Here is a 26140-nt window from a genome sequence, read left to right as displayed (position 1 = left end):
CTAGTCACTCATCTTTAAAGGGCAGGGGGCAAATACACCTAAGGGTCTTTTGGGTGCTCATGGTCTAGCGAGGTGAGAGCCATTCTTCCTCCACCTTCTCCTTTCAGGATAGTTAGGAGCAATCTTTGAAATGGATGTTGAGCTCATCCTACAGGAGGACAGCCTTTCATAATAGTTTTAGCTGCCTAGTGGCTAGTACCTAGAGAAATTTTCAAGAAACTAAGCTCCTCAGTATATTTTACCAAAGCAAGTCTGATCACTAAGCTTGATTTCTATCATTATCCATCATAGGGAACAGAGAGTGAGTCAGGCTCCAGCAGTTTCAAGGAAGAAATATCAGCCGTACTCGGCAAGCAGCCAACAGAGTGGCAACCATCTTCACTGGGCAGCTGAGGAGATATTTGTTACCAGTAAAAGCCTGGACTTCCTGGAAAGTTTCAACACCCAGAAGCTGCCTGGCTGGCTCTCTCTAACACAGCTCGTGGGAGTGTAAATGGATAGAATCATTGTGGAAAGCAATTCAACAACAATAAATATAGCCAAAATTTATTGAATACTTACTCTGTGCCAGTAACTATTCTAAGTAACTTTACAAATTGACTCATTTTAACCTCACAACAATCCTATGAATTAGATGTTATTATGATCACCCTTGTTTTAATATAAAGAATCTTGAAAATGTTCATACCCTTTGACCCAATAATTCAAATTCTGAGAATCCCCCCTTAGGAAACAATTAATACAAAAGCACTGTATGCTAGAGACATCATCCATGAAATGAAGAGTCAACTGTTGTAGCAAACGTTATTACTGCTTTCTTTTAAGAAACTGCCATAGCCACCCCAATCTTCAGCAACTACCACCTGATCAGTCAGTTTCCATCAACACTGAGGCAAGACCCTCTGCCAGCAAAGAGAATGACTCACTGAAGTTTCAGATAATGGTTAGCAGTTTTAGCAATAAATTATTTTTAATTAAGGTTTCTGCATTGTTATTTTAGATGCAATGCTATTATACACCTAATAGACTACAGTACAGTATAAACATATCTTTTATATGCACTGGGACACCAAAAATTCATGGGACTTTCTTTATTGCAATATTCTCTTTATTGTGGTGGTCTGGAACCAAACCCACAATATCTCCAGGTTATGCGTGTAAGATAATGTCCTGGTAGGCTTTTAAATCTCAGATGATAAAATAATGAAAATAGAGAAATGTATGTTAAATTGGAAAAGTCCAATATGAACTTGGAAGCTTGCAAACAAATATGTTTTCAAGCCTTGTCACCCAAGCCCAAAAGCAGAGAGAGCATTTTTATTCACCATTGTCGTTCATGTGAACTCAGAAAGCTTAGATCCACAATGCTGCCATTCATTTATAGAAACCAGGACTCTTTACACTAATTATTTAAAAGGTAGCTTCTTGGGATAGTAAAAAAAAAATCAGAAAAAAAAATCAGAACCTAGAATACCAACCATGTTGCTGCCAAAAAGCAGGCAAGTAAAAAGAACAAAAAAGCCAGCCTAAAGGGGGTTCCATGCCTAATTTGTGTATGAAAAAGGGAATAATAATTACAGTTAATTGGAAATTGTGAGCCTCTATAAGGCCACAACCTCCTGATAGCACTCAAAAGACAATCTAAAGGTATTATAATAGAAAATAAGTACAAATAAGGCATACTTATTGTTGTTGATTTAATAAGTAGCTGTGGTGGTTTGAAGCTGAATGTAACCCCCTCCCTGCCCCCCAAAAAAAAGCATGTTCTTAAATGTAATCCATTCATCTGGGCGTGAACACATTGTAATTAAGACCTTTTGATGAAGTTACTTCAGTTAAAATGTGGCCCAGCCCAATCAGGATGGTCTTAATTATATGACTGGAGTCCTTTATAAACGTAATAAATTCAGACATGAGAGAGAGTAAGCCACAGGGTGCAGCCAGAAGATGAAATTCAACAGAGCCAAAAGAGAACAGAGAGACCAGGAGAGGCCACCATGCGCAATGCCATGTGACAAACTAAGGCAAACGATTGCCAGGAGCCAGTCCCAGAATGCGTAACCTCGATGATGCCTTGATTTGGACATTCTCTTTGCCTCAAAATTGTGAGCAAATAAATTCCCATTGTTTAACACAACCCATTTTGTGTGGTGTATTATTATACATTTGAGTATTTTCTTTTCTTAAGTACATTTTAGTTTAAATTATAAATATTTATATACTTTTTTTTGCTCATTCTCTGCTTGTTTTTTCTTTATTTTCTTTTAAATGTTACATTCAAAAAATATGAGGTCCCCATATGCTCCCCAACCCCTCTACCCCACTCCTCCCACATCAACAATCTCTTCCATCATCGTGGCACATTCACTGCACCTGGTAAATACATTTTGGAGCACTGCTGCACCACATGGACAGTGGTCTACATTGTAGTCTACACTTTCCACCAGTCCACTTAGTGGGCCATGGCAGGACAGACACACAATGTCCAGGATCTGTCCCTGCAGCACCACCCAGGACAACTCCAAATCCTGAAAAATGCCCCAACATTGTATCTCTTCTTCTCTCTCCCTCCCTCAGCAGCTACCATGGCTACTTTCTCCATTACTAATCACAATAGTTCCCCAACAGAATACCAGTAAGTCCACTCTAATCCATACTCTATTCCTCCATCCTGTGGACAATGGGATGGTTATGTCCACTCCACCTCTATATCAAGAGGGGGCTTAGATTCCACATGGATGATGGATGCAATTCTAATGCTTGCAGCTGTAGGCATTCTTGGCTCCCTGGTGTGGTGGTTGACCTTCTTCACCTCCCTGTTAGCTGGTGAGGGTAAGTCCAATAAACCAGAGGGTAGGAGTTGCAAGTCTGCTGAGGCTCAGGGCCTGGCTGTCACATGGACAGTCTGGAGACTCAGGTCTCTTGAGTATACACCAACCCAAACACCAACCACAGGTCTAGTAAAAATAACAGAAGAGACATGTGTAGAAAGGTCATATCTGAGTCCGACCAACTCCATCACACTCAGGAACACAAACTCCAAAGTAGGGCCAACTAGCATGGTCCTGAACTCCAGAGCCATCTGCCATGACCATCAAACCTGTGGGTCTCTGTAGCCCTCAGGAGAACCAGTACCTGGGTTTCTATCTACTTTAGCTGTCTCATGTACCCTGCTGAGGCATGTGTAAGCATTACCCCTCTGATGACCTCCTGACTCTTTTTGGAGACTCATAGCCATATAAACTCATTTGTCCTTTCCATTTCCCCCTTTTATCCAAAGTCAAAAAGCAGTTTTTAACACCTGATATTACATATAGGCTGAGATATTCTGCTGGTCTGAGTTGACCCTTTTATTCAAGGTCTTTTTCTAGTTACATCATCAGCTCGTGCTTGGTAGTAATCCCTCGGCATCAGGGAGCCTCACCCCCAGGAGTTATGTCCCACACTGGGGAGAAAGTAATGCATTTACATGCTGAGTTTGGCTTAGAGAGTGGCCACATTTGAGCAACAGGAGGCTCTCAGGAGGTAACTCTTAGGCATCCTACAGCTCTAGTTCATATTTCAGGCACACAGGCTCATAATCGGAGCCATCAGTATCAAGGGCTCATTGTTGGACCATCCATCTTTATTGGTCTTTGCCATTGCACTTGAGGGATTATTGCTGTCCCATTGGGGAATGTGATAGAGCTCCCTTCTGGCTAAGAACTCAGCATTCTATCAGTTGTTGTTTTTAATTGAAATCACTATGAAAATATCCAAACCTTTTTATGTACCCCATATACATGTTCTGGAGAACTCCCTCCCAACCATGTGCCCCCTATCAATAACACCCCACACCAGTGTTCCTCCCTACCATATTTGAACCTCTCTGTAGTTCAAAACTTCTTTAAAAAGGAAGCCTAATATATTGCCAGGTTCCATTAATAGTAAAATGGAATATAGTGATGGGTTTAAAGGTTAGATATAGAATACATAGTAATTTAGAGAAATTTAAGGAAAAATAAATTGTGGGTATCAAAAAATGAAAAAGCTTTGTTTTTGACATTTTGCCTTTCATCACTGCTATAGGTGTTGCCCTGTAGGTACAGTGGCAAGGCAATTTCTTCCATTTCTTCCTCAGTGTCTACATCCTTTCTTTTTTTTTCCTTCTAATTATTGTTTGTCTTCACATAAATTTTAGATCACAGTAATTCAAATATACAATATATGGTACTCCCACATATCCAACAGCAAACCCTTTGTCCCTTACCCAAGAATGATCTTTTTACATGTTCATATTATATTTACTGCAGCTGATGTACAGATATTGGAACAATAGCTTTCAAACATGGCTCCATTTGGGTTTACATTATGGTTTATATTTTAGACTATACAATTTTCTAAATTTTTAGTTATCTTATGTTTTACATTATGGTTTACATTTTAGCCTATAGACTTTTATACATTTTTGGAGTAATTTAATATGTCCTATATCCATCATTGCATGATCCTGTGGAATAATTCCATTGCCCCACTGTCACACTGATTCCATTTATTCAACACCTCTTTCCCCTTCCCCTCAGGGCCCACCATGACAATCAATCTTCATTACTTGAAGGACCATATTCAGAGATACTTGCAACAATGTTGAAGGCTTGACACACTTGACTGCCCTAATCCATTGGGAGCCACCAATTCTCTTGAGAGATACAATTCCCTCTGTTTGAGAACATCAGTCCTCCCCAGGGTGTGGGTATACTTTCACTCTCATTGTATGGGTCTCCACCCAATGATATAACCCATTGTGACAAAATGAGCACTCACACATTCCCTAGAAGCTTGCCCCGTGTCAGATGCATCTTAAACAGATAACCTTCCGTATTATATTTTCTAAAGAGTTTTCTCTACATTATAATTTCAACCACAAGCCTGACAACCTTCTATGTTCAAATGTTCCCCCCACACTCCCCCAAATTTCTTGGGCCATCTGACCCATCGTTCCATCCCTAGCCTTTTGCTTGAGGTCTGCTTGTTGTTTGTTTGTCTTCTTTAGAAGGCACAAGGAAACAAACCTGGGACCTCCCATGTGAAAGGAGGACATTCATCTGCTTGAGCCACATCCACTCCCTACACACATTTTTAAATGTCTATGCACTCTTTCCTACCCCACCAAAAACTGGGATTGAGGAAAATGGGCCCCAAATATGTAAAGGTGATCAGTGTTAATAGGCATTCATTACAATCAAGTGGAAGGAGATTCCTGCTGCTCACTAGCACCAAGAATCATGCACATAACTAACTAAAAAGGAGGTCCTAGGGTGTCATCCAAGATGATAAATTAGCTGTGTTCCAAAGAGTAAGGGGGCTAAGCAAACTCGATTCCTTATCTCCTTCAAGATTAAACCTAAAGCTCACCATAGTAATTATATTGTGACCCTGATAAGACAAGCATAAATTCTCAATAATTTTAACCTACCAGAAAAATATATTGTGACAGCAGGACAATGAGTTAGGTAATGCCAACCAGGCAAAACTTAAAGAATGAAAAATTTCTGGTAAGGACACCAGGTTCAAAAAAATCAAGATCCTTATGAAAAACAGGAAATCACAGGACCACATGACATAAATAAAACTCGATCATAAAGGGGGATTCAGCCCAATGAGGAGTGAATTAGATTTGGATCACCCTGGGTCACATAACAAGCCCCTTATCCTAACCCACTGGATATCAATTCAGATTCTAAAACTTCTGATTCAAAATATTATTTTTTTCTTTTGAGTCTGGAAAAATTATTACAACCCTAGGAAGGTATAAAATAATGTCAAATGAAACTATTATAACCCTAAGAAGGTAAAATTAGAAAAAATAAAAAGAACAGAGATAATGAAATAACAAATTTAAATCCACAATATCCATACTTTAGATTGGATTTTTAATCATAGTATAATAAACAATTAATTAATCATTAAAGTTTTGTGTTTCTTGTCTTCTACAGTACTTAAAGCATTTAAGATATTCTGACAAAAGAAATCTGTAATTGTAATAAATTCTTACGGGATTTATTAAATAACTTTGCATATTAAATATTAAACCAATGTTTAAATATTTAGGGAAATTTAATTTGTTAAATTCATAAACATTGATTTATAGATTGTGAAGGCAGTGTACAAATATTTAGAGGAAGAGTTGGAAAAAAATTAAGTTAATAAGATTTAAATAAAAATTAGGCTTTACTCCAAATAAAAATTGTAGTGACCTTTTTTTCCCCATATCTAGTATTCTCTTGGACATTAACAAATCTATTAACAGTTACTGCTTTCCCCATCTGAGATACCATTAACACAGTAATAAACATTTATTTTAAGATTCAACCCACAAGAGTGAAAGAAAGAGGAGGGACAATCAATGAAAAGATATTTTGACAAATTTCTTGAACACAAAGATATGGACAGGGGCTGGGTAATGAGTAGAGGAAGAGGCAGCCAAAAACCTGTTCAGAAAGGGCTGAAGCAGAGGGGGAACTGGGTACAGCAGAGAATGGGGGAAAGAAAACAGGAGTGTTTGACAGCTAGCCCCACATCCATCCACAGTGAGGAATTTAACCACCTACCCCTTGCCCTTAAAACCTCAAAAAATCACTCTACAAAAACTGAAGTAGATCTCTGAAGGGTACTAGGCTCATTAGCAAGAATATCCAGGTTTTAAAAGAGGAAGCAAGAAAAGGGACATGACATAATTCAAAGAAATGAAGTACTGAGAATAGAACTTTATGTGCAAGGGGCAGAACTGTCTCTCCAACAAGGAACATTCCCACTGCCTCTGAAACTTCCCCCAAATAGGCAATTGATTATCTCACTTTATCTATTCATCAAGATCCTCTTCCTCTTTCTTACCATTATTTTCAGGAAATATCAGTGAGCTTTAAAAAATGTTGCCTAAATTCGTAGACATAATTGGGCTAACCTCCCTGAGGCCGGGAAGACGGAATGATGGGGACAAGCCACACAGCTGCACAGAGACACGTGTCCTGACTCCCAATTCAGTGCTCATGCAAGCAGAGTAATTAGGTAATATTTTCACATGGAAATCATATGCATGACTAAAATCATGCAAAAAAGTATCCTTATCTATACAAAACTCCAAACATGCATAAATGAAATGTTAAGGAAAGATCTGATATTAAATTCACAGGCCCTCCCTCAAACTTCCACCAAATCCATTAAGCCAAAAGAATTTTTTTTCTATTTGAATTAAAAAAAATACAAAAGCTCTTAGCATGTTGTTCACACCATGAAGTTGCTGTTGCTTGAATAGATGAGATTTCAGTCTTTCATACGTTTCAGTAGATATGAACACAATTTGTCATTTTTGAAGTACACAGAAAAGGAAAAGCCTGGAAGTGCTGTCTCATTTTATTTTTACTTGCAATGAATCAAAGGCACGAATAACAATGATTCTCAATCACAATCCACATCAACCTCATGTGTCAGAAGGAATCGGGGTTATTAAAACCCACCTAGTATTAAGTGCAGCTCTTCCATGGACCTCAGAGAACTCCATTTTCTTCTCAGGCCTCAGTTTTCACATCTGAAAAATGAGATAATTAGATGATTCTGATGATCCTCAAAGTTTCTTTCCTAGTTCTTCTCTGTTCTAATACACTGGTTCTATATCATTAATCATTTTTTAATCTTTTCTTTTATTTTTTTAATTATTATTATTTTTTCTTAAATTACATTAAAAAAAATATGAGGTCCCATTCAACCCCACCGCCCCCGCCCCCCACTCCTCCCACAGCAACACTCTCTCCCATCATCATGACACATCCATTGCACCTGGTAAGTTCATCTCTGAGCATCACTGCACCCCGTAGTCAATGGTCCACATCACAGCCCAGACTCTCTCACGTTCCATCCAGTGGGCCCTGGGGGGATCTACAATGTCCCATAATTGTCCGTGAAGCACTATCCAGGACAACTCCACGTCCCGAAAACGCCTCCACATCTCATCTCTTCCTCCCGTTCCCCACACCCAGCAGCCACCATGGCTACCGTTCCCACACCCATTCCACATTTTCTCTGTGGACATTGGATTGGTTGTGTCCATTGCACACCTATGTCAAGTGAGGGCTTAGATTCCACATGGGTACTGGATGCACTCCTCCCGCTTCCAGTTGTAGACACTCTAGGCTCCATGTTGTGGTGGTTGACCTTCTTCAACTCCATGTTAGCTGAGTGGAGTAAGTCCAATAAATCAAAGTGTAGGAGCTGAAGTCTGTTGAGGCTCTGGGCCTGGGTGTCATATTATCAGTCCAGAGATTCAAATCCCCTACATATATCTTAAACTCAGCACCAACTACAATTCCAATAAAGTAGCATGCAAGTCTTGTGAAAAGAGATTCCCTCTGAGTCCAATTCCATCACACAGAAACACCAGCTCCAAAGAAGGGCCATCTGTCATGGCAGTGAACCCCTTCTGCCATGACCATAGAACCCGTGGGTCTCTTTATCCCTCAAAAGAACCAATACCTGGGGTTGTATCTACCTTATCTGTCTCTTAGACTCTGTTCAGTTGTACATAGGGGTATTCCTTCTGACAACCTCCAGACTCTTTTTTAGAGACTCACAGCCTTATAATCTCATTTCTCCTTTCCATTTCCCCCTTACATTAGGTCAAACAGCTTCCCGAAGTCATGTTATTATATGTAGACAGGTATATTCTGCTGTTCCGCATTGAATCTTTAATTCAAGATCATTTTCTAGTTGCTTCTTCAGCTGGTATGTGGTAGTGATCCCTCGGTGCCAGGGAGGCTCATCCCCGGGTGTCGTGTCCCACGCTGGGGGGAATGCATCACATCTACACGCTGAGTTTGGCTGTGAGTAACACACATTTGAGTAACATGAAGGCTGTCAGGAGGAAACCCCCAGGCACAATGCTACTCTAGGCCTTGTTCTTATTGCAGGTGTATAGGCTCAAAAGTGTAGCCATTAGTATCAAGAGCCCACTGTTGGGCCCTCCTTCCTTCCTGGTTCTTGCCGTTCTAGATTTTGGATGAAAGTGCATTTTTGTAAAAGTGGTGGTCATGTTTAAAAGAAAAGAAGACCAATGGAATCGAATGGTAATCTTTTCTTTTAAACATGACCACCACTTTTACAAAAATGCACTTTCATCCAAAATCTAGAACAGCTAGAATTGAGATCTGTTGGCCAATAATGAACATTTGGCCTTTCCCATTGAGTGAGGAACTGGAATGGTCTAGCCCAGAGGGAAACTATCACAGCCCAAAACAATTTGAAGGTTGGTTCCTAAAAGAGACATTTAGAAGCTTATGGAAAATCTTACAGAAAACCAGCCCCCAAACAGTATTTCTTAACAATAGAGTCAAGTTTATGAGTGTAGAACTATGCTCCCAATTTGGAATAAGACATGGGCTGAGAATCAACTTGATTTAGCTGACTTTATGGAGTCTTGCGATTATACAGAACCCTGTGCTCAAAGCTATACAGGACACGAAGAGTATTTAACCTGGGCCCCATCACTGGGTTTATAGTGTAGTAGAGTTTAGTCAATAAGAGCTTGGGCTCTCCTTCTTGACTCCACACCCGGGTAGTTTTGTGAGTATACACAAGTTACTTAATCTTTCTAAGTCATGGGGATGATAATAATAGAAGATATTGCATGCATCTAAAGCCATTGGAACAGTGAATGAATCCTTAATAAACATGCGTTGTTATAAACAGTGGGTATAGCAATTAGGCAGTATTTTTGAATTCCAAAAATAGATATTGGATTATGTTTGTGAGCTGGTCTTTTCCTCTAGGGTATATTACATTATATTGGATTCAGAGGTTTCCCTTTTACTTGATTAAGTAATGATTAAAGTTTTGATTGGGCCATGTAGTAGGATGAGTCCCTGCCCCCTTGGTGGATGGGGACTCACAGAGAAACTGCAACACAGAGAAGGGAGGAGAGAGTTTTTTATCCTGGAGCCAGGGAAGTAAACACACAGAGAAGCAGATACATTAGACATGGCAGAGGCCCTGGGAAGAAGACAAGTCATTCACCTGATAGTCTACAGCTGACCTTGTGGAGAGAAGAGAGCAGCTGAACCCAGAGAGGAATGAACCCCAGAAGAGAGATGAGATTTATCCCTGCCTACAGCTGATATTGGGAGAAGCTGGGACCAGGGAGCCAAGAAAGGAAGAGGGAGAATGAACCCTTGCAGACATCGGCAGCCATCTTGCTCCAACACGTGGCAACAGACTCTGGTGAAGGAAGTAACTTACACTTTATGGTCTGGTATCTGTAAGCTTCTACCCCAAATAAATACCCTTTATAAAGTTCACCAAATTTCTGGTACTTTATATCAGTACCCTTTTGGCTGACTGATACAGTGGGTAAGGCAAACAATGTAAATATGTAACTATAATTGAAGGCATGATGGAATAAGTGGCATAGTAAATGTCAGGAGAGCTCAAAGGAAGGGAAATAAATCCAACAATTTACAGTAAGGATGCATAAAACAACAATAGGTGGAAAAAGGAGGGAAGGATAAATTTCTCATCTGTTTCTTTTCCTGGGACCTAAAACCAAAACTCAATTTATTTTAACATTTGTAAAATAAAACTTCTCTCACATCAGAGAAGTTAAAATTCAAAGTTAGCAAAGGAGTCAGGTGGTGCCATGACCACAGGACACCGAGGCAGACCTGGGGATTTCCCAGGGTCAGGAGACTAAAGGTGCCAAGCAATTAATTAATTAATTATTTTAGGGTGAAGACAGAAAATAAGTTGATCCCCGGAAAACTAAGAATTAGCATGCAAAATATCCTCCACTCCTATACCCTAGTATGTGTGTCTGCTCCTACACAAAACTTAATTCAGCCAGAGTAAAATAAGAAGCATCCCTATCCAATTTTCCAACTAATAGATAACTACTAACATTAGCTACCACCTTATGAAATAGGTATTATTACTATTCCCATTTTGTAGATGTGGGAACTAAAGCTCAGAGAGGGCAAATAATGTACCCAAGGTCAAATAATGCACGTGACAAGAGAACCTTACCTCATCATTCACTGCTGAATGAGCTGGGATGCTACTGAGCACTGCTTGGCTCGCCCTCTTTACCTCACTGCCTTTCTTGTTAATAATAGGTAGTCATTTATTCTCAGCAGTTGCTTCAAAGCCTTATTTGGGGATCTACAGACCCTGGGTTTTAGTCAAACATCAGTGTTTATTACTAATTTTAAAATTGTTTAACACTTACTGAGCAGTTAACCGCATATCAGGCACTGTGCTGAGCGCTGTGCCTGCTAACCTTCAATCCTCAGATCAACCCCATGAATTAGATTACTATCATTATTTCCATTTTTGAGATGAGATAGCTGAGCCACAGAGGAATTAAAGAAGATAGCAGAGCCAGGATTCAAACCCAGGCAGGCTGGCTCCAGAGTCCACACTTGACTGTCTCAGCACGTTTTGTACTTCCTCTGCAATTTCATCCTGGGTATAAATCCACCTGACTTTTAGTCCTTGACTGGAGAAGTAACAAACGGTGTGTTTTCTCTCCTCTTAGAATAAATCTTGATGGTGACTCCTTGAGCAGTGACTTCTTCTGGGGAGCTTTGCTGACCCCAACCATAAAATTAGATTCAGGGAGGAGGAAGAAAGTGTAGCCAATGGTGAGTGATGAATGGGTGGGATATTGAATGTGAACGGAGCAGGGAATGAGTGACAGCAGCTGCCTTGTTAATCTTTTTACCTGCCTCCTCTCCTTGTAAAGTACTCACCCTACTAAATTTTAATGAAAAGGCTGATTTGGGCCACGATTTAGTGGGTTTCTTAAACATGTGTCTTTCAGAGACGTGCCTGCAAGACATCGCTTCTCCTGACCTTGGAAGTTCAAAGGCAGAGTCGGGCTCATCCCTGCAGCACTGTAGGCAGTTGCCTAGGAGATGGGATTTCAGTGGGTGGGAAAGGCTCTTCCCTGGGAAAAAAGGGGGGAGGTGAGGCAGAGCCAACTTCTCAGATGCCTGAAAGTCCTCTAAGAGAGTAAAAATAACTTTTATTCCACAATGACAGATGAAGCTTATATAAAAAAAAAAAAGCAATTTCAATTCACAATAAAGAGGAAAGAGCAAATTTCAAAGCATTTCTTGAGACATGTGAACAGAGAGTAAACAAGGAGGAATGGGGTCCCCAAAGAAGAGGGGGAGGGGCAATTAGGGAGAGGGGTAAGGCCCAAAGCACCCTCTCGTCTCACTCTCCAGACTATGACTTGCCTCTGCATCTTCTCATAACTGTTCCCTCTGCCCAGGACCACCCCTCACCCTTCACTGCCCACTCCCTATCTTGACAGTACGATTCCCCCTGCTCATCCCCATCCATCTTTCTTCGTGTATCTTCCCTCATCCGTCCACATGGTTCTTACTTTCCTGCTCCCATAGCACCTTATACAATAATTTATCATCATTATTCATAATAAATAAGAAGGGGAGAAGGAGGCTGGAGGAGGCAGAGGAAAGAGAGAGGGACGAGAAAGGCATCGCAAGTCTTATTTCACGTCAATACTATTGTGAGACAGGTGCTATTATTCCCAAATTACAAATGAAGAAAAGGCTTAAAATGGCCAGTAAACTGCCGAGGGCCACACAGAAAATGCAGAGCAGAGTCAAGACTCTGCCCTGTTGGCCATCTAATCTACTGTCCAGCTCTTAAACCCTCCTCCTTAGGAGAATGCATTGTGCCCTGTTTGCATGGCTGTTCTCCCTGCAAGGCCATGAATGAACTTGTTGAAGCAGGATCCTGTCTTATTGTTGTATTCCCCACTGTGCCCAACTCAGTATGTGGCAAAGGCTAACATTTTGCTGAAGGGAGGAGGGAAGAAAGAAGGGAGAAAGAAAAGAATGATTTCAGGAACAAAGTGATTAAGAGGCAGGAGGATGTCTTAGTGCTACAATCCTGTGTGTACAAGCAAAGTTTACACTCTGAGTCCAATCCACGGCTAGGTCCTGGACTTCTGTCACCAGGACCGCACAGAAGACAGAGGCAGGCTCAGCTCCAAACTGCAAACACAGTGGAGGGATGGCAGAACCTTAAACAGTGTCTGCTACAGATTATATTTTCTATATGGTAGGAACACTACTCTTTTAAGTATATTATCTAGTAGTTGGGACAATCTTGCTCTGCGAGGAATTCTGTTTTTTAGCAATAACTGAACAGACCCAGTCAGTATGCTCAAGGCAATGATTTCCCATTGCTTTGCAATGCTGACAGCCTACCAGTGCTTGGCCTCAGGATAGCAGATGCTCCCCACGCCTTACCCACCACCTTAAAACAGTACTGTACAGCAACATTTCTATCTTTATTGCATTTTCTGATTACCATCGTAAAGTCAGTTTATTGCAAGGTTTCAATGGGAGCGATAGAAAAGTACTGTTAACAGATAGAAGTGATGGTAGCACAACAGCATGGATGTAATTGTTAGATATTTAAATGAGTTTATATACTTGAATGTCGTTAGAAGATATTTCAAGTTGTATATATGTTACTTGAATAAAATTTTTTAAAAAGCATAGGCCTGTACAACACAAACGGGGAACCCTAATGTAAACTATGGACTATAGTTAATAGTACAGTTATAATATTCTTTCATCAGTTGTAACAAACATACCACACAAATGCAAGGTATTAATAATGGAGGGGGGTGGCTATATAGGAGCTCTGTATTTTCTGCTTGATTTTTCTGCAAACCTACAACTTTTCTAATAAAAAATTAACTCAGCTGATGCTGAAATATATAACTTACAAAGAGTTACAGCATCTTCTTCTGTTTCTCCCAGCTTCCATTCCACTCTCCCTTGTAGATGACCACAAAGAACCATTAGCATACACACTAACATTATGTATACTCTTCTACACAGATAGGATACCATGCTACACACAGTCCTATAACCAGCTGTGCTCAGTTAGAAGTCTTGGACATCTCTCATGCCAGTTCAAGATCTTTTTCATTTTTTATTAAATAATATCTGTATTTTATGCCACTGTGGGGATATACCATCATTTATTTAACCAGTCTCCTACTGAAAAATTTTAGAGCTGGTTCTACTATTTTCCCTATTAAAATCAATGCTGCAATTTTCTGCAAAATCTCTGTAGATGTAGATATAGATATAGAGAAGATAGCCATACCTTTGCATCTTTATGCAAATATTTCTGTAATATAGATTTCTGCAGTGGGATTGCTGGACCATTAAGCATGCAAATATTTAATTTTAATATATATGTCAAGCTGTCCTTGAGAAAGTTGTGTTATTATTATACACTCCCACCAACAATATAGGAGTACCTCTTTTTCCACACCTTTTCAAAACTGTAAAAAAAAACTTGCATTCTTTAATTAAAATGTTACATGGAAATTATTTTTGGTACATTTTAAGGCCGTCTGTAAACTAGATAGGGATAATGTTGAAAAGCACACTGGGTTGGCATATCTAATCCCTACAGGCATCTGAGGTTAGAGCCCCTAAGTTCCAGGAACCCATTTTAGCAATGCTGTGGGGGGGGTGAAAGGATGGAAGAAGGTGGAAAAGAGAATATTTTCTACCCCCCTTTATTTTTTTTTTTTTTAAAGATTTATTTATTTATTTAATTTCCCCCCCTCCCCTGGTTGTCTGTTCTTGGTGACTGTTTGCTGCGTCTTGTTTCTTTGTCCGCTTCTGTTGTCGTCAGCGGCACGGGAAGTGTGGGCGGCGCCATTCCTGGGCAGGCTGCTCTTTCTTTTCGCACTGGGCGGCTTTCCTCATGGGCGCACTCCTTGCGCATGGGGCTCTCACGCGGGGGACACCCTTGCGTGGCACGGCACTCCTTGCGCGCATCAGCACTGCGCATGGGCCAGCTCCACATGGGTCAAGGAGGCCCGGGGTTTGAACCGCGGACCTCCCATGTGGTAGACGGACGCCCTAACCACTGGGCCAAAGTCCGTTTCCCTCTACCCCCCTTTAAACATGAGACCACACGAGGCATCTCTGGGGTTCATCTGCATTCTTCCAGAACACTGGGGTTATGATCTCAAAGCAGTGATTTCCAAGTTGGTTGTGTAACACTCCCCACCCTCTCCACGTAGATTTGGAATCTTAGAGATATTCTAATTTTAGAACAAGAAAACCAAGGCTCTGAGGAAAGAAATTGCTTGCCTGGACCACACTCTCAAACCAAAGTTCATTTCAACATTTTCAGGAGGGAGAGAAAATATTCTTTATTCTCACTTCCCCCCACCCCCAACTCTTACCCAGTATTACTAGTTCACTGAACCCTGGGGCTCCAACCTTAGATGTCTACAAGGGCCTGAAAGTGAAGTGAGGAGTAGAGCTGGCTAGAGTGGGCTCCAGTGATGTTCATATCACTAAAACCCACGATCCTCATGTCAAGTTCTACTATAGACTTTAGCATTTGCCCATCATATTACTAGAAAGCAGGGACCTGGTAGGAGTCGTCCATCATGTTGGGCTGTAGGTGAAACCTAGACTTGAGGCTTTGGTTTGCTTGGCATTAGAACAAATCTGCTCCTTCTACTGACACCTGAAACCATTTCACTTATTGCACCTCTTATTCCTCCCTGGTACATCTATCACTTTCCCAAGCTCATTTTTTACCCTGAAACTGAGGATGAGGAAAAGGTTCATTCATGTAGGTGATAAATGAACCTCTGACTTTGGAACAGGGGTAATTAGTACACATTATCACTTGAGCTAATGAGATTAGAGTGGTGCTGTCCTCTTCCAACATGCCTAATCAGGAATTTAAATTGAAAGTTCCACTCTGTGATTAAAGAGATATTCATCGAAACACTGCACTCCTAATTCTTTTGTCTTTTCCTTCACGAACCCAGTACCAAATGTTTTATGACACTGAGAATATGCTCAGTCTAAAAGGAACAGATGCCCAAATCTCTTTGTGCTCATTTAGACAGACAATCTGATATTTCTTTATCTGGGGGGTTATCAGCCAAGATTACTCACAGACACAGACAAACAAGTGATTCTAATTGGATTTGGTTGGAATTATTTCTTTATGAACTATATAAACAGAGGCTTAACAAAAATCCCATGGCCATGGGAACAAAGAAAGGGTTAAACACAGAGTTGGTGGGGAATTCAAGGGATATGATTAAATTTTACTTTTATAAAACTTCCTATTTTATTTGGAAAATCATTCTGACAGGGGCACAGAAAAATTTACCTTTCAATTGTCTGAAAAATGTAATCTAACAACATTTTCATGAAGTTCAACTCTGTGCCTGATCCTTTCCAAGGCAATGTTGCATATAGACAATACAATTTGGTAGAAAGATCATATTTTGCACTCAAATATTCAAATCATTCTCAGCCATGATCTACAAAACGACCTTATACAAGTTACTTAAAGACTCTAAGTCTCCACTTCCTCATTTCTTTTAAATTAGGTTATATTAATATTAAGAACATCTCTTCATCAATGGATACCATACAGAGAATGAAAAGACAAGCCACAAGTGTGGAGCTGTTATGTGCAACAAATTCAACAACAAAATATCTAATATGCAGAACATATAAAGATTTCCTGCAAATAATAAGAAAAAGACAACAACAACAAAAAAATTTTAATGGGCAAAAGGCTAGAACAACCACTTTACAAAGACAAAATCCAAATGGCTATTAAATATATGAAAAGATGTTCAGGGAAGTGGACTTGGCCCAATGGATAGGGCATCCGCCTACCACATGGGAGGTCCGCGGTTCAAGCCCCGGGCCTCCTTGACCCGTGTGGAGCTGGCCCATGCGCAGTGCTGATGGGTGCAAGGAGTGCCCTGCCACGCAGGGGTGCTCCCCGTGTAGGGGAGACTCACACGCAAGGAGTGTGTCCCATAAGAAGAGCTGCCCAGCGCAAAAGAAAGTGAAGACTGCCCAGGAATCATGCCACACATGTGGAGAGCTGACGCAACAAAAAGAAACACAGATTCCCAGTGCCACTGATAAGGATAGAAGCAGTCACAGAAGAACCACAGTGAATGGACACAGAGAGCCCAAAAATGGGGGGGGAGAATAAATAAATAAATAAATAAATCTTTTTTTAAAAAAAAGAAAAGATGTTCAATCTCATTAGAAATAGAAGAAATGCCAATTAAAATTCCAAGATATTCCCACCAGCATGGCCAAAAAAAAAAAAAAAAATGTCTAGCAATATCAAATGATAGCATGGATATGGGGCAATGGAATAACTGATAGTGGGAGTGGACTTAATTATAACTCATCAATTTAAAAAGCTATTTGGCACTACTTATGTAGGAAATTTGAAGATGGCATACCTTTGACCCAATAATTCCACTTCAAGTACCTGCTCCAAGAGGTTCTTACAAATGTGCACCAGAGTTCAATACATATTTATGGCAGCATACATTTTTAGTAAGAGAAAATCTGGAAACAAACTAAATGTCCATCAACTATAGAGACAGTAGATATTTTGTAGTATTATCCACACAAAGGAATAGTGTGCAGAAATAAAAAGGAATTAATTAAAGCTACATGACACAAGTATAACTCTGAGAAATATAATGTTAAACAATAAAAACAAGTAGTAAAGTAATTAATACAGTATAGTTCCAATTACATAAAGCTAAAAAATTTATACAAAATTAAATCATTTATTAAACCCAATAATCTGAATTCAGAGCCCATCACTCTCAAACACAAGGCTTTGATCTTCAGCAGAGAATGGGGGCAAGTGGGAGTAGAACAAAGGCATACAAAAGTAACCATTAGGAGAATTCATACAGACGCCATCTGGATTTCATGAAGGGACACACAGAGACGAGTATTGGATAAGGTTAAGCTGGTGAGGAGGCAGAGGGGAAAGACCAGTGGTTCATATCTCTAGAAACCATACTTGGTGAACTGGCTTCAAGGGCTTTTGCTGATTCTTCTGTGAGAAGGTATCTTCATGCTGAAGCCCATTAACAAGAGAAGGAACCATCAAGTCCTTCCAGTTTAGCCTAATGTTTCTATGTGTTTAGAAAGTGTTAGTCGGTGCCCACTCCTTAACTGGCATGTTGGCATTGGATTACAGTCAGGATTCCCATTCATACCTGGGCATGAGATCCCTCTTCTTTTCTGAGGAGGAAAAATGGAGAAGAAACAAGCAGACATATTTGCTAGACCAAGCACCGGCTATGGTCTAGATGCAACACACAGGATCACATTGAAACTTCACAACAGTCCAGTAGAGTACTTAAAATTATCCCGATTTGCCAAGGAAGAAAGTGATACTCAGAGATGTTAAGTAACTTGCTAGTGATCAACCATCTAGAAAATGATTCCAACCTAAATCATCTGGCCCCAAAGCCCATGGTCCCCTGCCCAGCATCAAATCCATCTCTGGGCATCCTAACAGATGCAGTACTTGTTGAACAAGGGTTAAATAGTGCTGGGTGGTGGAGTAGTTGGAAGAGAAAACAAAAGGGTGTAAAGGGGCAGAAGTCACATCAACTATTGGGAAAAAATAGCTCCTCGCTACTGGAAAACCAGCATCCCCAAAACACACCAATTGGAAGGGGGGGGGGACTATGTACTTGGGAGATTTTTTTTATGGGAGAGGATTTGTGCAAGGAAATGGGGGACAATCCAGATGTGAAAAGAAGAAAAATGTAATGGAAATTATGGGTCTCAGAAAACTGCCAACCCTTGTTGAGAAAAGAAGTTATTAATCTCTCTAGTTAGAACAAGGTCATGGTGCCATCCACAGCTGGGCTTTCTGCCCCAAATCCTTCAAAGTGAATCCAAGCACTTCAGCCCACTCCTACCTCCTCGTCCTGGGGGTTAATAAATTAGCTCTCAGAGGCTGTTTCTGTCTCCCTACTCACCCAATTAATGAATATCTACTGGGGATGAACACAACGTTCAGGCCAATGCCAGGGGAATGTTAAGGGAATTCCGATTAATCCCTCAGATACCAGCTTTCCTTTGATAGGTTCCTCTGCAGAAAGCCTCTTCATTTATCTCAGCCAAACAAAGCAATAATGTCATCCAGAGTCTTTAAAAAAGAGCCTTTGATGCTGACTGGGTATAAGCCATCATGGCAAAAAGGGAGCAGAGGGAGAAGTGGGTGCTTGGCGTCTGTTTGCTCACTTCACACCCTAACGCCAAAGCCCATACAACGCCTTATTCATGTTCATGGTCAACCAGTCCCTCCAAAGCCTTTATTAACAAATACTGCCCTTTGCTGCCACTCATGGGGTCGTATTCTGTGCCAGGCACTAAGGAGAATTGGATAGTAATTAGGACTACAGTGTCTGGGGTTACACTGCCTGGATTTGAAGGCGGGCTCTGCCTTTCACAAGTGCTGGTGAACTAGAGCAAGTTGTTCACCTCCACTGAGTCGGACTTTTCTTATCTATACAATGGTTACAACAGTGGTACCTATCTGCATAAGAGGATTAGGGGAGCTAATCCATTTAAAGCCCTTAGGGCAATAGCTGGTGCAAAGAAAGCTCAATAAATATTAATAGTTTTGATTATCATTCTGATCTCATTTAACTGGATAAGGTAGATATTATTAACCCCACTTTACATCTAAAGGGACCCAGACTCAGAGGTAAAGCAATTTACCCAAGGATATACAGCTCACCATTGGCAGAGCCGGTTTCCAAATCTACTTCAGGTTGGTCTCAGATCTTCTGTGGGATTGTGTCTCTGGCACTTCTCTCAGACATATTTGCAAGTCTTCTTTCTGAAACAGAAGAAGGGAGCCCTCATTTCAGAATTCACCTCTGACATCCTCTCAAGGCCTCTCTCCAAGACCTCCCATATCCAACAAGACAAGAGATCTGCCACAAGATGGGAGGAGCAAGCCTGAGGTGCTGTGGTCACTGCCTGGCAGTAAGAAGCTCTCCTGTACCTTTGCCCAACCACCAACACTCCACCCCTACCATCAGCTCAGATAATCTCGGGGCACCACTCAGAACAGCCATAAACCTTTAAGGAGCAGACTCTCAGCACAACCTGGGCATTGATTTCAGAAGAGTGTGGCAACATTTGAGAGTATCCAGCAATTATAAAAAATCTGATTTGGGTCATGAAGCATCTTTGAGAAAAGAATTAAAAGGCTGAAGAATTGCTATTGTCTTTCAGGCAATTTCTACATGAGCCCAGGTTTTCTATTTTGATGTTTCTCCTTAGGACAATAACAGGAAGGCAGCCTGGTGCTAAATAAATGGTCAACTGCAAAGCACACTTATTGTTTGCCATTCTTGTAAGAAATAGTTATGGCAACCCTGATTCTCAGGTTTGTAAGGAAATCATTATTTAACACCAGCTTCAAAGTCCAGGAATGGACCCCAAAAGATCCCAGTTTCCTTTCATAATATTTTGTTTGGAGGGCATACATTTATGCTAAGTGTTCCAAGCATCCCTTGTAGTCACCAACATTTGTAAACTGCCTTCTCACATCTGGAAAAAGTCAGGCTCTTTTGGATCTCCCCAGTGGCTTTTCTTAATAGGGAGAGGCAGTAGCATGACATCATAAAGCTTATATGGGAGGATGCTAAGTGAAGTGTGACTAGTACAAGAGAAGAATTCTATCCTCTGCACATAAACTCTCAAGTTCATCTTTTAAGATCTACTTTAAGTGCCATCATTTCCAGAAAGTCTTCCCTGACAACTGCAGGCATAACTCCAGCCAAAGCAGGTCACAAAACCCCTTAGAAACAGTCCCAGTTTTTCACCTTATCTTTATTGTCCCATTGTCTGATGATAATGATAATTCACTACTTTGTTCTATTATCACTGAACAATAACAAGTACATTTAACATGTTTTAGAGTTCATGTTTGACTTTTGTATCTTTCCTCTTTAACAGACTGTAAACTCATTGAGGACAAGGGACCATGTCTTCTTGCTTTATTTGTACTCCCTATTTCCTGCTATGTCTCATGATGCCAAACAGCAAATTAGCAAGAATTTGATGATAGGTCACTTGAAAATGAGACCATTTGTGTTTGTGTCTTGACAAACTTTTTGTAGTTTTATCAGCCTTTCTTTTTACTTTTACTTTTTGCTACAATCACCACCATCCACTTCCATGACCTTAAGTAGAACCTCTGAATCAATTAAGCATTAATTCTCCATCCCCTACTCCCAAACCTGGCCCCTAGTAAGCTGTTTTCTACTTTCTGATTCTGTGGACTTGCTTACTCTAATCACTTCATATGAGTGAAATCACACAATATATGTCCTTTTGTGTCTGGCTATTTCATTCAATGTAAGGCCTTCCAGGTTTAGCCATGTTGTCTCATGTATCAGAATTTCATTCCTTTTCACAGATGAATTAATATTCCATTGTATGTACATACCACATTTTCTTTATCTCTTCAACCAGTGAAGAGCACTTGGGTTGCTTCTAATTTCTGGCAATTGTGAATAATGCTGCTATGAATATCAGTGAGCAAATATCTGTTTGAGTCCCTGCTTTCAATTCTTTATATACCAAGACATGGGACTGATGGACCATATGGTAACTCTATTTTTTTTTTAATTATTTATTTATTTTTAAAAATTACATTTACAAAATATGAGGTCCCATTTAACCCCACTGCCCCCACCCCCCACTCCCCCCACAGCAACACTCACTCCCATCATCGTGACACATCCACTGCACCTGGTAAGTACATCTCTGAGCATCACTGCACCCCATAGTCAATGGTCCACATCATAGCCCACACTCTCCCACGTTCCATCCAGTGGGCCCTGGGGGGATCTACAATGTCCCGTAATTGTCCGTGAAGCACCACCTAGGACAACTCGACATCCCGAAACCGGCTCCACATCTCATCTCTTCCTCCCATTCCCCAAACCCAGCAGCCACCATGGCTACCCTTCCCACACCCATTCCACATTTTCTCTGTGGACATTGGATTAGTTGTGTCCATTGAACATCTATGTCAAGTGGGGGCTTAGATTCCATATGGATACTGGATGCACTCCTCCTGCTTTCAGTTGTAGACACTCTAGGCTCCATGGTGTGGTGGTTGACCTTCTTCAACTCCATGTTAGCTGAATGGGGTAAGTCCAATAAATCAAAGTGTAGGAGCTGAAGTCTGTTGAGGCTCTGGGCCTGGGTGTCATATATCAGTCCAGAGATTCAAATCCCCTACATATATCTTAAACCCCAGCACCTACTACAATTCCAATAAAGTAGCATGCAAGTCTTGTGAAAAGAGATCCCCTCTGAGTCCAATTCCATCACGCAGAAACACCAGCTCCAAAGAAGGGCCATCTGCCATGGCAGTGAACCCCATCTGCCATGACCATAGAACCCGTGGGTCTCTTTATCCCTCAAAAGAACCAATACCTGGGGTTGTATCTACTTTATCTGTCTCTCAGACTCTGCTCAGTTGTGCATAAAGGCATTCCTTCTGACAGCCTCCAGACTCTTTTTTAGAGACTCATAGCCTTATAATCTCATTTCTCCTTTCCATTTCCCCCTTATATTAGGTCAATCAGCATTTTGAAGTCATGTTATTATATGTAGACAGGGATATTCTGCTGATCCGTATTGAACCTTTAATTCAAGGTCAATTTTCTAGTTGTAATTTCAGCTGGTATGTGGTAGTGGTCCCTCGGTGCCAGGGAGGCTCATCCCCGGGTGTCATGTCCCTCGCTGGGGGGAATGCACTGCATCTACATGCTGAATTTGGCTGTGAGAGTGGCCACATTTGAGTAACATGAAGGCTGTCAGGAGGAAACTCCCAGGCACAGTGCTACTCTAGGCCTTGTTCTTATTGCAGGTGTACAGGCTCGAAAGCATACTCATTAGTATCAGGAGCCCACTGTTTGGCCCTCCTTCCTTCCTGGTTCTTGCCGTTGCACCTGGGGGACTGCCGCTGTTCCTCCAGGGTCCACAACAGTGACCCCCCAGCCAGGAGCCCAGTACCCCCCCAGCTGTTGTTTTTAATTGTTTCCACTATGAGTATATCTAGACATTACTATATGCCCTGGGCATATGCCCTGTATAACTCCCTGTCAACCCTATATATCCTGTCAATAACATCCTATATCAGCATTCCTCCGCTGCCATTGTTGAACCACTCTGTGATCCAAAACTTCCTGTAAAGTGAATCCCAACATATTGTCAGCTTCACAAGAGAATTAGATCACCGAAATTCATATATACAATATACAGTACTTCCCCAGATCCACCATAAAACCTTTTCCCTTCCGCAGCAATAATCTTTTAACTTATTTATATCTTATTTCCCGAAACTGATGTAGAGTTTCTGAGAAAATAACTTTCAAACAAGGTGACATCTGTACTTACTATGTGGTCCATACTTTAGGTTGTACAGTTTTCTAAATTTTTTAGTTATCCTATGTTTTGCCTTATGGTTTACATTATTAGTCTGTCGTCCCCTATATGTTTTTGGTGTAATATTACATGTTTTATATTCACCCTCGTGTACTCTCACAAAACTCCTCTCTTGCCCCCATATTTACCTTGGTTCCATCCATTCCACATCCATTTTCCCCTCCCCTTGGGGCCCACAACACCAGTCAATCTCCATTTCCCAGGAAGCCATGTCCAGAGATACTTGCAGCAGTATTCAGGGCCTGACTTTCTCAACTGCCCTGTTGCCCTGGGAGCCATCCTTTCTCACGAGAGATACAGTTCTCTCTATTTGACGGCATTAGTCTTCTCCAGGATGTGGGTCCACCCCAACTCTCACTTCTTGGGTCTCTTCCCAATGGTACAACCCACCTTGGCATAATGAGCCTTCAGCTATTCCCCTGGAGTCCATCCCGCATCAGACCATACCCCCTGAGCATCCTAAACAGGTAACCCTCCTACTTATACTTTGATATGAGTTTCTCAACATTTTGTTCTCAACGAACACCTGACACTCTCCCATGTTCGTATGTTGCCCCTCCCTCCCCCCATTTTTTGGATAATATTACCCCTCTGCCCATCCCCAGCCCCCCTCCAACCCACAAAACCCCATCCGAAGGCAACCCCTTGCCCCCATTTTGTCCCTTCTTTGTGCTCATACTTACCGCCAGCTCATCACAGATTCCACCCCTGCAGACGTTAACTCACATCCTTCCTCCACCCCCCGATTTCCTGTAAGCCTCTTTTCCACACTCTAGCTCTCTGAGGCAGTTTGCTTATTTCATATCATTGAGGTCATGTAGTATTTGTCCTTCAATGCCTGGGTTGCTTGACTCAACATAAGATTCTCAAGGTTCATCCATGTTATCACGTGTGATTGTAGTGTATTTGTTCTTACAGCCGAGTAGTATTCCATTGTGTGTATATACCATATTTTATTGATCCACTCGTCTGTTGATGGACATTTGGATTGATTCCAACTTTTGGTGATAGTGAACAATGCTGCTATGAACATTGGTGTACATATATCGGTTTGTGTCCTTATTTTCAGTTCTGATGGGTATATACCCAGCAGTGGTATTGCTGGGTCAAGGTAACTCTATTCTAAACTTTCTGAGGAATCACCAAACTGCCTTCCACAGTGGCTGCATCACTTTATTTTTCCACCAGCAATGAATGAGTGTTTGTTTCTCCATATCCTCTCCAACACATATAATTTTCTGTTTTTTTGAATAATAGTCACTCTAGTGGGTATGAAATGCTATCTCATTGTGGTATTAATTTCCATTTCTTGAATGGCTAATGATGTTGAGCATCTTTTCATGTGACTTTTGGCCATTTGTATAACCTCTTTGGAGAAATGTCCAGTGAAGTCTTTTACCCATTTTTAATTGGGTCGTTTGTCTTTACGTTGTTAAATTAAAGCTTTCTTTTTATAATCTGTTACTAAACCTTTTTCAGATATAAGGCTTCCAAATATTTTCTCCCATTGTTCAAGTTGTCAATTTACTTTAATTATATAGTCCTTTGAGGCAGAGAAACTTTTAATTTTGAAAAGGTCCCTGTAGCAGTTTGAGATTATTTATGAATTGTTTGTAAACTGGTCAGTTCCTCTGGGTGTGATTCCCTTTGATTGTATTAGATTTATCTGAGATATCTTTGATTAAATTACCTGTTAAGATTAGGGTTTTGATTTGATCAAGTCAGTAGGGTATGACTCAGGATTAAGTCCCGGCCCCCTGGGCTGATATAAATGGACACTCACTCAAGAAGACACACAGGAAGAGAGAGCACTCCATAGACATGGCAGAGGAGAGAACTTTAATCCTGCAACCATGGGAAAAGAGATGAGCCAGAAACCAGGCAGAGCTCACATGCCATCTTTAACATGTGTGTAGCAACTTATTTTGGTGAGAAACCAGCCTTGCGTTGGACTCTTTAAGACTTTATAACTGTAAGCTTTTACCCCAAATAAATACTCTTTATAGAACCCAACAGATTTCTGGTGCTTTACTTTAGCACCAGCACCCCCTTGGCTGACTAATACAGAATTTGGTACCAGAAGACTGGGGTACAGTGTGATACAATTACCAAAAATGCTGGAACAGTTTTATAAATGATAAGGGGTATTTTTTGGAGGAATTGTGAGATACTTGATAGAAAAGGCTAGATTGCTTTGAAGAGATTGTTGGCAGGAATGTGGACACCAAAGAGATTTTGATGAGGCCTTAGAAGGAAATGATGAAATTATTATTGCAAACTGGAGGAAAGGCAATTCATGTTTTAAAGTTGCAGGTATCTTAGCAAAAATGACTCCTGATATTATATGAAAGGCAAAATTTTAAAGTTATGAGCTTAGCTATTTAGCCAAGGAGATTTCTACACTAAACATGGAAAATACAGCCTAGTTCTTCCTTGCAGCTTACAGCAAAATGCTAAAGGAAAGAGATAAGCTGATAACTGAATTGTTGGACACAAAGAAACCAGAAACTGATTCCAGAAATTCCACACCTCTGGAAATCAAGCTCAGAAATGATAGTGCCCCATCTGAGGAATTAGGTAAACTTGGAGCTTGTAAATCAGAATTGAAAATGCAGTTATCCAGAAAAGACTTGTGGAAAGTCTAATTGTCTGATGGCTTGAACTCCTGCTTCCTACATACTAAACCAACAAGCTTTTTGTGAGAGCTGTATGAACAAAACCACTATCAGCCTGGACTGAAAGGGACATGGAAGGGAGAAATG

General features: G+C 40.8%; 1 long non-coding RNA gene across 1 annotated transcript; it reads right to left on the bottom strand.

Annotated features, from left to right (window-relative positions):
- Nucleotides 1-7376: 7376 nt before the first annotated feature.
- On the bottom strand, nt 7377-20488 carry LOC131280213 (uncharacterized). The gene is made up of 3 exons (XR_009187764.1): nt 20402-20488; nt 19645-19746; nt 7377-7567 (listed from the first exon to the last, which is right to left on the bottom strand). It is a non-coding gene; the product is annotated as an uncharacterized lncRNA (long non-coding RNA).
- Nucleotides 20489-26140: the final 5652 nt, after the last annotated feature.

Source organism: Dasypus novemcinctus, chromosome 2 (assembly GCF_030445035.2).
Source record: "Dasypus novemcinctus isolate mDasNov1 chromosome 2, mDasNov1.1.hap2, whole genome shotgun sequence".
In the NCBI taxonomy this organism is placed as follows: domain Eukaryota; kingdom Metazoa; phylum Chordata; class Mammalia; order Cingulata; family Dasypodidae; genus Dasypus; species Dasypus novemcinctus.
This window is presented reverse-complemented; position numbering and strand designations above follow the sequence as displayed.